At 41.6% G+C, this 13,943-nt stretch overlaps 1 long non-coding RNA gene across 1 annotated transcript in view; it reads right to left on the bottom strand.

The window, feature by feature from the left end:
* Nucleotides 1-4,834, bottom strand: part of LOC117952192 — a 19,974-nt gene extending 15,140 nt beyond the window's left edge. Inside the window, exon 1 of the long non-coding RNA XR_004658337.1 lies at nucleotides 4,625-4,834. This is a non-coding gene — a long non-coding RNA (uncharacterized LOC117952192). The remainder of the gene's footprint in view (nucleotides 1-4,624) is intronic.
* Between the last annotated feature and the right edge of the window lie 9,109 nt (nucleotides 4,835-13,943).

The raw sequence follows: 13,943 nt of genomic DNA on the forward strand, positions 1-13,943 counted from the left end.
GGGGGGGAGGCTAGCCCTTCACAGGCTCCTGCTAATTAACACACTTACACCCAATTACTCTTAAGTCCAGTCTGAGCGATCCAACGCGGTTGCCGGGGAAATAAAACATATTCCATCAGTGGTGGAAGACAAAGAAAAAAAAAAAAAAAAGGAATCACAGGCTGTTCTTACTGCAGGAATAATCTGCGTATCACTGTCTCCAGAGGGTCTGGCAAACTGTGCATGTGCGCTGTATTTCCCTAATTCCACACAGAAGGAGAGCTGGTCTCAGATCTGCACGTTTTCTCTCACATGGATCCCAGAGGCGGCCGGTGCGACGCTCTGGATCCGCGCGTGTCCCGGCACTGCTGCTGCTGCTGCTGCCGCTGCCGCTGCTCAGAGAGGGGGGTCTGCAGGTAGAACAAGTCTGCCTCCTTTTCCTCTTCTCCCTCTACTTCTTCTTTACCTCCTCCTCCCGCTGCTGTCTCTCTCTTCGTCTCGTAAGTGTCTCCCAGGGGCGAGTAGTAGTAGTAGTACTTGGCGCTGAGGCAGCACGGCTCAGCTACTCCCATTGTCTGGTGGTGGTCAAGTTGGAGACGCACCGGCGGCTACTGCTGCGCTCCGAATCCGCTCCCATCCGGGCACAATGATACAACACGACACAGATCACACAGAAGAGAATCCCCTCAGGAGACGTGACAGTGTTATAAAGACGTAGAGACCTGCGTGTCGGACTGATGTGGACCCTGTTCCATGGCAGGAGAGCGGCAGTAACAGTGGCCCTTGCCCGTCGCGCTCCCACGCATGCACACACACACACACACACACAGACCACACAAGGAGGTACAGTATGCTACAGGCAGGACAGCCAGCCTCGGTGCGCCCCGACACTGGATTTTCTTGCTGCAGTCATTTAGCAAACTCCAAAAAACGCACATCTCAGTGCACAGACACGCCCCCCGGATGCTGTCATTGGCCAGCGTCACCCTGAAGCCCGTCTCTGATTGGCCGACAGAGGTGTCATTAGCTGGACAGAAGATCTGCCTTTTACGCATTATTCCCCTGAGAAAAAATCAAGTTCAGACTGAACTTCTATATATTCATGTATAGATATATGGGTTTACAGATATATATATATATATATATATAGCTTTACTGTAAAGATTCTTTGAGTTACAGGTAAAGCAATATTCGTCATGTTGTGTTTTTTTAAAGATTATTTTTGATTTTTTTCCCATTTATTAGTGAGTATCATCGCATATATATCTGCATCGAGGACTGATCCTCTGTACATGACCAGGTTCTCCCAGGTGGGCCACCCAGGCGCCCAGCAGCCACGTTATTAGGTACACCTATTCAACTAAGGGTTAATGCAATTGTCTAATCAGCCAATCACGTGGTAGCAACGCAACTCAATGCATTTAACTTTTAACAAAAACTTTTTGTTTTTCTGGGTCAAAATTGAAACCTTTTGTTGTTTTCCAAACCTCTGCTGCTTTTCCCCCTGATGTTTTTTGGGACATTTGTGTCACTTTTTTCAACAGTCTTTCATAAAAAGCTTTTTGAACACTATAAAATAGAACAAAACATCAACATTTTGGTTGAAAGACACTTTTTTTCTTCAAAAATGGGTCAAATTTGATCCGAGGACAACACAAGGGTTAAAAGGTTTAGAATGAGATGTTAGAGAGGTGTTGGAGTTTTCCTTTGGTTTGAATGAGGGATGTTTTGTTTCCAACCTGCCACTGATTCTTATAATATACTTCACATTGTCACATCTTTGCAGCATTATCTCTATATTTCACATAATTTGCATATTGAGAAAACTTTTCAGAGAAACTAATTCTATAATTTTCCAACAGAAATGTATAACTCACTACTGCACCTACACCAACTGAGTGATAGTTAACACCATCATTTGTATTGTGTGATATCACTTTAGTATTGCTACAATATTATAATAATGCCTAAATTACTGGAGAACTTCCACAAACACACACTTTCACACACTCTGTCTCACACACATAAAGAAATAATTGCTTTGTTTTGCTTTCCTTAAGAGTATGAGTCAACGTTGGATGATAACTCAATATTATTTTTACAATGACTTTGGCCGAATATTATCATGATGATATGATTCTCGTGTGTAACTGTACCATTAAAGAATACCACTAGAGAGATTATTGCATATGTATACACACATACAGTATATCACACATATACAGTATGACACATACACACACATTACACATATAGACACATATATCACACGTATACACAATTTGCATATTTTGCCCAGCCTTATTTTCCTGAAACATTTCATTCACATGTTTTTATCTTAATCTATTAGTTTAAATTCTGCAAAAATGTGAGCTGTGGAAGAAGATACATCTCTTTATTTCTATCATTACTATTGCAGATTTTTCTTTGTTGGTTATCACAACAGGAACAGAAACCGTACTGGCTTTCCAACGGGCCACTTTTCTTTCTACACTTCAATGGAAAGTGGGAAGCAAAGGGAGCATGATGAATATTTAAACCATTACATGACCATTATAGCTCATTATGTAAATGAACAGTAAAGTGCTGTGGTGGCTATTTATGGTCGCAGCGGGCTGTAATTGGCTTTAGTCGTTGTTTGGAGTGGGGCGACCCACCCGGCTGACCCGTCACTGCAGTAGGTGGTGCGCGGGTGGAGGGGGGGGGCAGTTTGTCTGTGAGCATATTTAAGCATGCCTTGTCTTCTCCTTTTCAGAATGACTGCTACTGTACAGTTGTCAAGCATGCTGGTACTGTTTTAACCTACTGTTCATTTCTAATGTTGATTCGGTGAGCCACTCACAGTCGGCCATTTTGGTCAACTAATGGTTGTAATGTTCTGATGAATTCAACTGTGTGGTTTGTCTTTTTGATGTTGTTTTGCCTGTTGGATGCACGTTGGTGCATTGATTATTGTATTTCTATCTTTTTCATATACACAACAACAGTTTAAAAGTGCAAAAAATTTTTTTTTTTAAATTGAAAACACCATTGACACATAACCCACTGTAGTGTTTAATTTCCCACTAACATTCTCACTTGGAGCAAATAATCTCTCAGATAATGGAACACTGTCCATCAATAAAAGGGTGAAAATAATACTTACATGGGGGGGGGAGGATTGGCATCAGTTGTGTGCTTGGCCATCAAGTGGTATTTCAGACTGGACGTGCTGCGATGATAACGACAAAACACACAGATCACTTTGGTCTTGTCAGTGGAACATTTGGCAACTTTAAAAAAAGTAAACTTTCCATTCAAAATCTTACTAGCGTCCATTTTGGCGTTTCGCGCTTGCCATCACCACGAAACGCAACGTTACAATTCTTTGGCCGGCTCGCAAGCCCAAACGGTGTGTGTGGCGTTTTGTTTCCAGTCCAGCTAAATCCGTTACTAGTTCTTATAACAGCATGTGAAAAAAACTACAAAGTTTGCTAGGCCAAAAAGAACGTTAATCTCACGATAAAAAAAGTTGAATGGGTTTGCGTTACGCCGTTATTAACGCGTTTAACTGACAGCACTAATTGCTATGGTATTATAATAGTGTCTACATAACTGGAGAACTTCCACAAACAATTACACACAAACACACGCACATTACACAGAGCCGCCGTCGCTGCATCGGGAGTTTAGGATTGTGAATGGTTTAACAAAATGTCAAAAACCCAGAGTTTTTCTTCTCTAATCCCAGAATGTATCTGTAGGGTAGCCAGGCTTTACTCCACAGAGCTGGGGAGATACCTCTGGCAATGCAAGGATAGTCGCAGGCCCGCTGCCTCTGGTTTCTTAATGCAAAGATAGAACAAAAGGTCCACAGTTGACTGGTGTGATTGACTGGAGTCTGGGAGTTGTTACGGTCCACTAAGAGCAGGGGTGATTGAAGAGTCTGACAGCAGCGACACAAAAGACCAACTGTACAACACAACTGTACTATTCATCCTCTCTGTGTGTTTACTCATATGTTTATGCCCACTGTTTGCTGCCTGCTCAAGAGAATCATTTACTATCCCCAAAAGGTCGTCATTTATCAGTTTAACTGTTCAGTGTGCTGCTGGAAGGCGAGCACACGGCCCGAATAAAAACCATGTTCAGCTGCAGGCCTGCAGGACGGATCGATGGCTCCTGTCTCCTAATGCAAGCAGCGTCTTAGTCACATTCATCTACAAGTAAAGGTCATCATGTCCACTCTCACAGTCTTCAGAGGAGAGGCCTGAACTTGAGCATTTTTCATATCAGAGCAGATAATCGATGGCTGCTATAGGAGGCAGAGCTGTAACAGTGTCACAGGAAGAGTTGGAGATATCTGGAATGGATCTGACATGGTGAGAAGATGGAACCACGGCACGAAGACGAAGAAGAAAGATGTGTGTGTGTGTGTGTGTGTGTGTGTGTGAGTGTGTGAGTGTGGTCCCCTTCTCTCTACAATACTGTATCCAGTGTAATATCTTTCTCTCTAACAGTTTGCTGTTCTCTCTCTCTGATCGCCACAGGTTTATTAGTTACTGCGGCTTAAAATGCAATTGTTATGTTCTCTGGTTTTGATATGAGGAAGATAAACTCCCTTTGGGTTGTATTTCCTGCCACCGCTAGGCACGCTAACCCTAACCCTAAACAGAACCGTCCTGTTCTTGTCCTGCGTTTCATGGAGACGTAAACCCACCCACGACCTTTTCCTTAACCTTACTGCGTCAAAAGTGACGCCAATAGTCCTGACTAAGTGCGTTTAGATAAGAAGCTAAAGGAGACTTTTAGCCTTAATGACGACACCAAAGGCCCCTGACCAAGCGGCTGTATTTTACGCGATGGGAGTGAGAATCTGTTGGTATTGGAGGGAATAAACAACGTATATGGTTTGAAGGACTTTTTGACCTATTTTATCTTAGCTTTGTTGTTTCTTACTGTCTCCATGGGGATATTAGGTTGAAATCACATGGCATTTTTGGAAACAAAAGTCATAACACCAATGAACACCATTTTAGACATTTACATCACTACACAATGCGTAGACCAAGGCACTCATACATTATATGAAGGCTATACTTTCTAATTGTTATTGTCCATTATCAGTTAGTATACAGGAAAAATCACATGTTGTATTGTTTTATACTAACAGGAATATATTTCATCATTGTCATTTAACAGTAAATGAGTATGATGACAACAGCTAAGGACTTGAGTTACTAAAGTTACGCCAAGGACACATTGGTCAAACCTTTGACGTAAAGAGGGAATTCACAAAAAGACAAGACAGACACTGCAACTAAGAATAGAGTTAAGAAGGGCAGAATGAAAGGACATTGGTCCCGGCTCATCTGGTGTGGGTGTCCGTCCGTCCTTTGGAGAAGGCTTTTGGAAGGATAGTGGTCTTAAAACTGCAGTTTTTTTACAAAACAGTGTTTCCTTTGTCAAACACAATGAGTTCACGACCCTGTACGCCCCAGTCTAGGGGTGCCTAGGACGCCACATCAAAAAAACAAACCTCTTCCCCGTCTCCCAAGTAGCCACAAACAATTATTTGTTTGTATGTCAAACTTTTTTATTTTACAACACGTAGATAAATATATAAATAAACATATAGATAAGGGTAAGTCATAAAATACTTCAGGGTGGCCTACCACCGAAATAACAAAGAAATGATCATGTCTAGAAAATAAGAAATTGACCAAAAAGTAACCAAAAATGGCCAAAAGAGTTATTTACCTCCCTAACTAATTAAACAGGAGAAAACAAGATTAACACACGTGGCGGTCCACCATTAAAAAAAAAAAAAAACGGTGCCTACCACAAAGGAAAAGTGTGACGGTAGGGAGATGAGCAGGATGCTAAGCTAGCAGTCATTTAAAAAATGTTTCAGCTATCTATGATTGTTTGGTTGCTAACGTTAGCTCAAAACGCCATTTAACTGACAAACTTTGTTGTGTTTGATGCTAACTTGTAGCCAGCAGGGAACCAACTTGGTTAAGTTGAACCATTTTTACTGTATTAACATGACAGAAGTCTCTCGTTAGCATCGTGTAAGCTACTTGTAGCAAAGTGAAGCATGCTCGACTCAAATCTGCACTCAACTTACATCGGGGAGTGACAACAACTCGCTTAACATTTCTCCAGAAATGGTGTGCTGTTTTTCTGCTGCTGCTCTTTTTTTTAATTATTTTTTTTAGTCCATCTCCTCACTCTAATTGTCTGAGTTGCTTTTTTAAATTTTTTTTTTTTTAAGGCAATTCTCTTTAGTTTTCATCCGTACATTAACAAGAACGTGCCTCGCCTGGTTTTCTTTTTGTAAATGTCCCGGTCGGACGGTTTGCTAGTTTGGGTGGTGTCTTCTTGAGTCTGTGGTCCAACAGGAACACTAGCTCTCCAAGCTAACGTTCGTCAAAGTGTTGCATCAAACACGCATTTTAGATGAAGGAGACGAGTTGTTCCTTGTCCCCTTCTGCTCAGCGGCATTATGTACGGGATGCAGGAGTTTTCTAGCTAGAAGTTATTGTAGACAAACACTGTAATTGTGTCTGCTTTGTTAGCAAAAAGACATTTCTAGAAGCTAGCTTCATTGCTGTGAGATGTTAGCTTGGCTTGCTAGGCCTTCTCTGTATCCCACAAGGTGAAGCTGCTGACTGGCCTGAGCGTCAGCTCTCCTTGATGCTCGACTGGCATCATCGCATTGTAAATGTCCTCGTATAACCACCACACACACACACACAAGCGCACACACGCACACGCATCATCTCAACCTTGAGTTATGGCGTGGCGGCCACTGGCAATCACATTAAGAGGCACATTTCTTCATATTCACACAGGGGACCACATTGAGCAATCTGCTTAATTTAGCCAGGCTGACGAATCGTACTGCTGTACTCTCTCTCTTTCTCTCTCTCTCTCTCTCTGTCTACCTTTTTCAACCCCCTCTTGTATATCTCTATCACCAAATCTCTCCCTGCGTGTCTTTGTCTTTTTGTCCCTCGACCCACTGCTTGTCTTCCTCCACGGCGTGCGTCAGCCGTGCTGTCCTTGAGACGGGCCGCTGGTTCTCTCCACGGTTGGCTGAAATGTCAGACAGCTAGAATGACCTACAGCTACACCTGCTTTCTGCCCCCCCCCCCCGCCTTCCTCACAGACCAACTGGGAGTTTCCTCAGGTGTGTAACCTGAAATGGAGTGATGAGCAGATTCTGCATTTTAGCCGCTGGACCTCCATAATGACTAAGAGGGAAAGATATAGTAGTAAGAAATACTACTGTGCAATATTTGCAATATTTATTCTTGTGAAAAATGCAATATCCCCTCTAGTTGTCAGAAACCCACTACCCTTAGGATAGTGTTTAAAACCTGTATGTATGTGTTACTTCTACTTTTTCTCCTCCTGGTTTACAGTAGTTCTCCTACTACAGTCACAGTGTTAATAATTAATTTGACTTTTTGCACTCTTATGTATAGTAGCTTTGTCTGATTTTTTTTTTATTTACCTTGTATAATCTTTTTTCCTATTTTAGTTGGTTTTCTTTTCTTTGCCCTTAACTCTTTTTACTTGAGCCAAAGAGCCTGAACAAGAATTTCGATGTAGCTGGACTGTTTGGCGTAGGCACAAATGGCAAATCAACATCTTGGATCTTGAATCTTAAGAGAGCTCACATCATACTTTAATAAGATCACAAAACAAAGCGAAAAACTTGGATCCAACAAGTTGCCGACTCAAGATAATGAAATCAGAATTGTATCAGATAAAACAAAATTATCAGGATGCTACCTGTTTTCAGCATCAAAAGCAAATAACTCTGTTTTTAAGATGTAATTTAAAAGTACACTTTTACACTTTTAAAATAATTTTAACCTAATTGTTTTAGACTTTTCATGTGTGGTTCATGTTTGTTTAATGTGACTATGATCATTTGAGTTTTTTATTGATTGATAAAGCTGTAGATTTTTTTTTTTTTTTAAGAGTTCTTCTTCTTTTTTTTTTTTTACAAAAACAAAATTAAATACTTGGGTCCCTTGATTTAATCCGTCATAAATCCTGTGAGAGCAAAGTGAGTGAAAAGAATGAACCGTCCTTATTGATAATGAAACACTGAGGATAGTTTCTAGGATAGTTGTGATATTAAGACGAGCTGAGAACAGACACGCTATCGTGCTATTTTCCTTTTTTTCCAACCTTAAGTGCAGTGGACATTTGGATTCAGCCAAAGACTTTCAGGTGCTCAGTTGCATGTAATGAAGCTGCTAATTAATGATGAGCTGCACCTGTAACCTGCCGCTACTAATCACCTCTGTCTCTCAATCTTTGGACGTCAAGGTGTTTTCTGTTATTCTGGCTGATTAGGTTCATGTTGAAGGTGGGCCAGAGCTTTGATGGATGGACTTATGTTGTCACAGATCTTTTCTACCGATAAGAATGGTAAGGCCAAAGTCAGTTAAAAGCCGTCATTTGTCCTGCCCTAACTGGAGCAGCAAAGCTAACAGAGACTCATGAAGTCAATCAATCAGTCTTAGGGTCCTATTTTAACAATGTAGGCGCACCGCATGTCCAAATCCAATATTGCTAGTTTGATGGTGGAAAAAAGTGAATGTGTGCCAGGTGTATGGTTTTAAAGGGTTGTATTAATTTCACAGGTGTGTTTTGGGGCGTAACATGCAATGAACCAATCAGAGTATCATCTCCCATTCTCTTTAACAGCCAGGCACATTTGTACATTGGCGCAAATGTTATCACGATGGTGGATTTGCACAGTAATATTTTCATTTTTTATCTTTTGCGTGTGTGTGTGTGTGCTGCTGTGCTTCCCTGTATGTGTGTAACAAGCATAATGTGCAAAGTGTGCACAAGCCTTTTCACAAATGCATTTCACTATACTTTGCGCTGTTAAAATAACAATGTAATGCTGCCTTACGGTCTTTAGACCAGGTTTTTGTTGGTCAATGGCGCCATCAAGAATTCACCTGAACACACCTCCTTGTTTGGTTCAGAATCAACTCAACGTGATGACTTTTTATATGAACTTTGTTGTTTTTGAATTTTAGGGATTTTGAATTGCTATTTTTCTGATTTAAAGGCTTATTCGGTACAGAACACACGTTGTTTGGCTGTAGGTGTGTTGTGATGACCCCTCCCAATCTGCCTGCCTGTACAGTTACTGGGTTTGGGCAGGTAGGTGTAGCTGGGAGGGTCTTGTGGATCTGGGTGTGGCTTACAGAAGGCATAAAGGACTGCTCACATGGGGGTCTCACTCTCTCTCAGCTGGTCCTACTGCATCCATCCACCCTTTTGTTCTGTTGTTGGTTTGCTGCACCTTACAACACACATCACACCCTTCATTCACTCATCCACACATGCCAAACAACATGTTGTCTTCTACACTTACACACCCCACCATTACACTTATGTTGGCTTAAGTTGTGTTATTAGTCCAATTAATTAAATAAACACCTTTTTGACTAGTCTATCTGTTTGGGACCTCCCTTTTGTTGTCGGCCTTGAGCCAGACTGTAACAACGTGTAGTAGTCAGAGAGACCATCATCTACAGTCTGTTGTTCATTGCCTTCAGCAACAGATTGCATTTAGAGCATTTTGACAGCTACTATGTCTTAATAAAAACAACTGGAGACTGTGTATAAGCTGATAAGTGGGTCTGACAACATTTTATTGAATTGGACCTAATGGGGTGCGCTATCTTATACAATTGTCCATCTATGTTACATTCAGCAACACCAAAAAAGTAAAGAATTTTTTAAATTTTAAAGAAATATTTCCCCAGTGTAACGTGTGCTTTTTCCAAAACTAGCAAAAGTTTCCATGCACAACAACTTCCCATCTGCCCACAGAGTTCATATCGTTGAAATGCTGAGACTGTCCCTTTTTATATATGGTTACAACAGGTACTGCAGCTAGAGCCTCAGTGACATGGTTGGTCAAAACAAAATGTTCTCTGGAGGGGGACCGAAAGCAATGGCTGGCTCTCAGGAGGACAGAACAATGTGGTCCTGTTGTTTAACGTTTAAGACAGAACAAACTGCCTGCAATGCAGAAGCACTAAGGCATGTTTCAGAATTAACATTAAAAGCAATTTCAGCATTTTGATTGATGCATTTACCCCCAAACGTTGCAGCTCCTCTCCTCAGCATCATTACTCAGTCAAACCAGGAAGGGACAACATACACATGTGGGCGGAAATGTGACTAATTCTTTTCCAGTGTTTATCAATGTCAATACTAGCCTTAAGTACATTCATGGTGACAGAGCAAACAGGAACTGCTCGCAGCCAACGTGGGATTCCACCAGGCGCGGATGTTCTGTGGTTTTGTTCTGTTCTCTGCCATGTGCCATACCAAGCGTGCAGCATTTCAGAAGTGGAGCGTCTTGACTCCGAGTATTTCTCATACCCATTTCAGTCAAATAATGATACATCCTGATTTTTTTCCCCGATATCATTGTACGTGGGGGGCGGCTGTGGCTCAGTGGTAGAGCGGTTGCCACCCAATCGGAAGAGTGGTAAGACGAGTCACTGTGATATGAGCCTGTAAATAAAAAGCAAAATCAATTTCTTTTTGTCCCAGAGGTGAATTTGTGTCACAGCAGGCATCAAGCATAAAAACATATACATGTATAACAATGCACAGCAGTTTACAGCGGCATACATTCATACATTGTACTCCAAGAAAGACATATTATGTAGTGTTCAAGGGGTTAAAGCTCATTTTGTTGGAGGTTAACATAAGAAGTGCATCAAATCTCCCTTTTCCAAAAGCTGCATCCATTTCTCATCTTCCATGTTCATGTTTTTGAACATCTAATAAAAGAACATGTGACCTTTTACATTGGTGTGCACTAACCTTTTAAATGCAGCTGACCCAGTTTTGAAAACGCTCATTACTACATAAAAAAAAACAACAACCTCAGATCCTCTTCCTCACTTCAGGTTAAAGGATGTCAGGCGCTACAGCAGCGCCGAGCTCAGCGGGAAACCATGCGTTCATCACATCAGTCAAAATCTCCATTGAGACGAGCACCAACGGGTCCCGCCACTTTATTCCCTGGGGAGAAAAATACAGTTGTCATTCGACCTAATTGCGCTCTCATGGTGCATGAGGGCTCGCTGAGTTATTGAGAGCCGCGCCAGGAAAATCATGATCGACGAGCAGCAGGAGGGCCTGACATTGCACTTCACAAACTGGCTGCTCTGTTGGAATGGAGGGAGGCAAAGGAGAGAGATGGAGGAAAAGAAGAACATCAGAGAGACAGAATCCGCATATGTGTGGGAAGGAAAATGAGGCCAGGTAAGTTCCTGAATTTGTTGAATTGTTTGTTTATGGCATTATATGTCTCAGAGGTGTGCATCTAATGTTATCACAAATCAATTACATCTAGATTAAACAGATTTTTGGAATGCTTTCCGGCTACTTTGACTGTCTACTAAGTAAAGACTTATTAAAAACTTATTCTCCTACTTATTGTGTTCAAATGCAACTCGCTTTTCCCCTCAGGGATTATGTAGCATACCAGGCTGAATTATCATTATAATGTAGAAACTGTGTGTTATTATGTTCATGTACTGTATGTCCTCAAAAAGCAAAGTTATAAAATGATTTCTGTGGGGACTGAGAGCAGGACTTTGGGGCATTTCTTTTTTTAAAGTTGCAGTGGCTTTGTTTTTTTTTGTTTTTTTAAGTCTAGGGCTCTGTCCACACAAACACAGTTTTTTTCAGAACCGCAGCTTTTTCTACACGGCTAAGCTGTTCATCAACATGCAAGCGCAGTATCAGGTCCTGAAACCAAACCTTTTTAAAGCGCTCGTTTCATGCTTTTTGGCTTTTCCCTTTCCTGCAAATTACAGGTTTACAAAGTGAAAAATCCCAAAGTCCCCTCCAAAGGGACTTACCATCTCAGAACAGAAAACCCTTCACAAACTGCTCAAAGCAGCTCTGTTGTAGTCCAGCCTTTACTTCTGCAACGAATGTGCGTCACTTTGTAACACACGTTCTCATGCTTGCCTAGCTGCTAGCATGACACGCCCTCATACTCTGCTTCTGACTGGCTAGTAGTCCTTACCTATAGGTACTGTGCATGTGCGACTCTCAACAAAGATGTAACAGAAGCGCGATACCTCACTCTAAAACAGAGAGCTCAACACACAAGGGGAAAAGAGGAGCTGCAGCGACGAAAAAATACAGTTTTTGGAAAATGAAACCAAGTTTAAGACCTTTATTTGGCCCTGGGGGGCAGTTAGTTTTGCTGCAGTAGCAAAGAAGTTGAATAGGGTACATGACAAGAAAGACGACAACATCTATTAAAAATACAGGGTCAGACCAAATGTGTAAATGAATACCACAACTTTAAAAGTTTAACTTTGCCTTATGTGCAGACGTTACCTTTTTCTTTTTTTTTTTTTACAGAGTTCAGCCGAGAAATAGCAGAGGGTATGAAGAAGAATTTCTATCTCTTTGTTTTGGCTGGTGGCTGACTGAAGCGGGAACCAGAGGGCAGCGTCTTAAATTCTGCATGCAGGGGGTGAGACCATCAGACATGATGGATTCTGCCTTCTGAAGCACATGTCCGTTGTACAGTTCAGTTGGTTTCATCTGCTGAATCCCAATGATTTTGCTGCTCACTTTATTCACCATTGCATGTGTTTTAAACTCAGAGAAGCATAGCAGCACATACATGAAAAAGTAAAGACGGACTCAATACAAGATTTGTAAAACAAAGTCATCAGGGATCTGTCCATTACAGATTGGCATGGTTTTATTTCAGTTAGCTTAACAGCTGGTTTGATTTGCAGATTTGCATTGAGAGATGTCCTTATGGAAAGTTCCCCATGCCAATCTCCATGTATGGTAAAGGGTATGTGATGGGGGGGGGGGGTATTTTAATTCCAAAGGCCAAGGGAACTTTATCAGGATGAAATGGATCAGGATACTATGCATGGCCTTTAAAAACAAAAATGTGCCTGTCTCTATGGGCAGGGGGGTGTATACTTATGCCCCCTGTATTTTAAGGAAGAACATTTATTTATTTACTACACATTATTCATTCACAAAGTAAATTGGTGTCCTTAAAAGGTTGGACTTTTCAAAATATTTTGAATTAAGGCATTAAGGTCAATTTCCAAAAGATGTTTTTTTATTCCTCTTTTTAATCAACTGTAGCATGGGTGTGTAAACTTGTTCAAGCCACTGTACGTGTGGACTAGTCCTAGGTGGTTCAGTTTTAAACTGACCCTGTCAAACTGTCTGTGCTTGCAGGGTTCATGAGTCAGACTTGAACTGTTTTGAATAATTTATTGAAGCACGATTTAAATCCGAGACCCCGCATGACAAGCTGCTGCCCTGCCAAGTGAGCAGAAACACCAGAGCGGCTGCTGGATGGATGTTCAGGTGTTTTATCTCGGTGTCCTGCAGCACTACATGTGCAGTGTTGTGGTTTCACTTTTCAGTACTGACAGGGAAACGTATAGCTACTGCTAAGAGCTCAACAGGATTTTAACGTGTGAATTCATGCTGAAAAACACAAACCATGCCCTGGTTGAGCAGAGAGGAAAATACTGATGTACAAGCATGCTGTGTTAGTGCGTGTTGCAGTGTGTCGGTGTGACACGGTGTAAATGAAAAGGTGTGAAGGGCAGTGCTTCTGAAAACAGCAAAAGGTTCACTGAACAAAATTATGAACTCCCCACTTTTGTTTTTGCTCCCATTTTTCATAAACTGAACCCAAAGACTTTTTCTATGTACACAAAAGGCTCATTTCTCTCCAATATTGTTCACCAATCCGTCTAAATGTGTGTTAGTGAGCACTTCTCCTTTGCCGAGATAATCCATCCACCTCCTAGGTGTGGCATATTGAGATGCTGATTAGACTGCACAGGTGTGCCTAAGGCTGGCCACAATAAAAGGCCACTCTATGAATGTGCAGTTATACTGTCTGGGGGGGGGGGGGG

The sequence above is a fragment of the Etheostoma cragini genome, chromosome 10 (genome assembly GCF_013103735.1).
Source record: "Etheostoma cragini isolate CJK2018 chromosome 10, CSU_Ecrag_1.0, whole genome shotgun sequence".
NCBI classification, from domain to species: Eukaryota; Metazoa; Chordata; class Actinopteri; order Perciformes; family Percidae; genus Etheostoma; species Etheostoma cragini.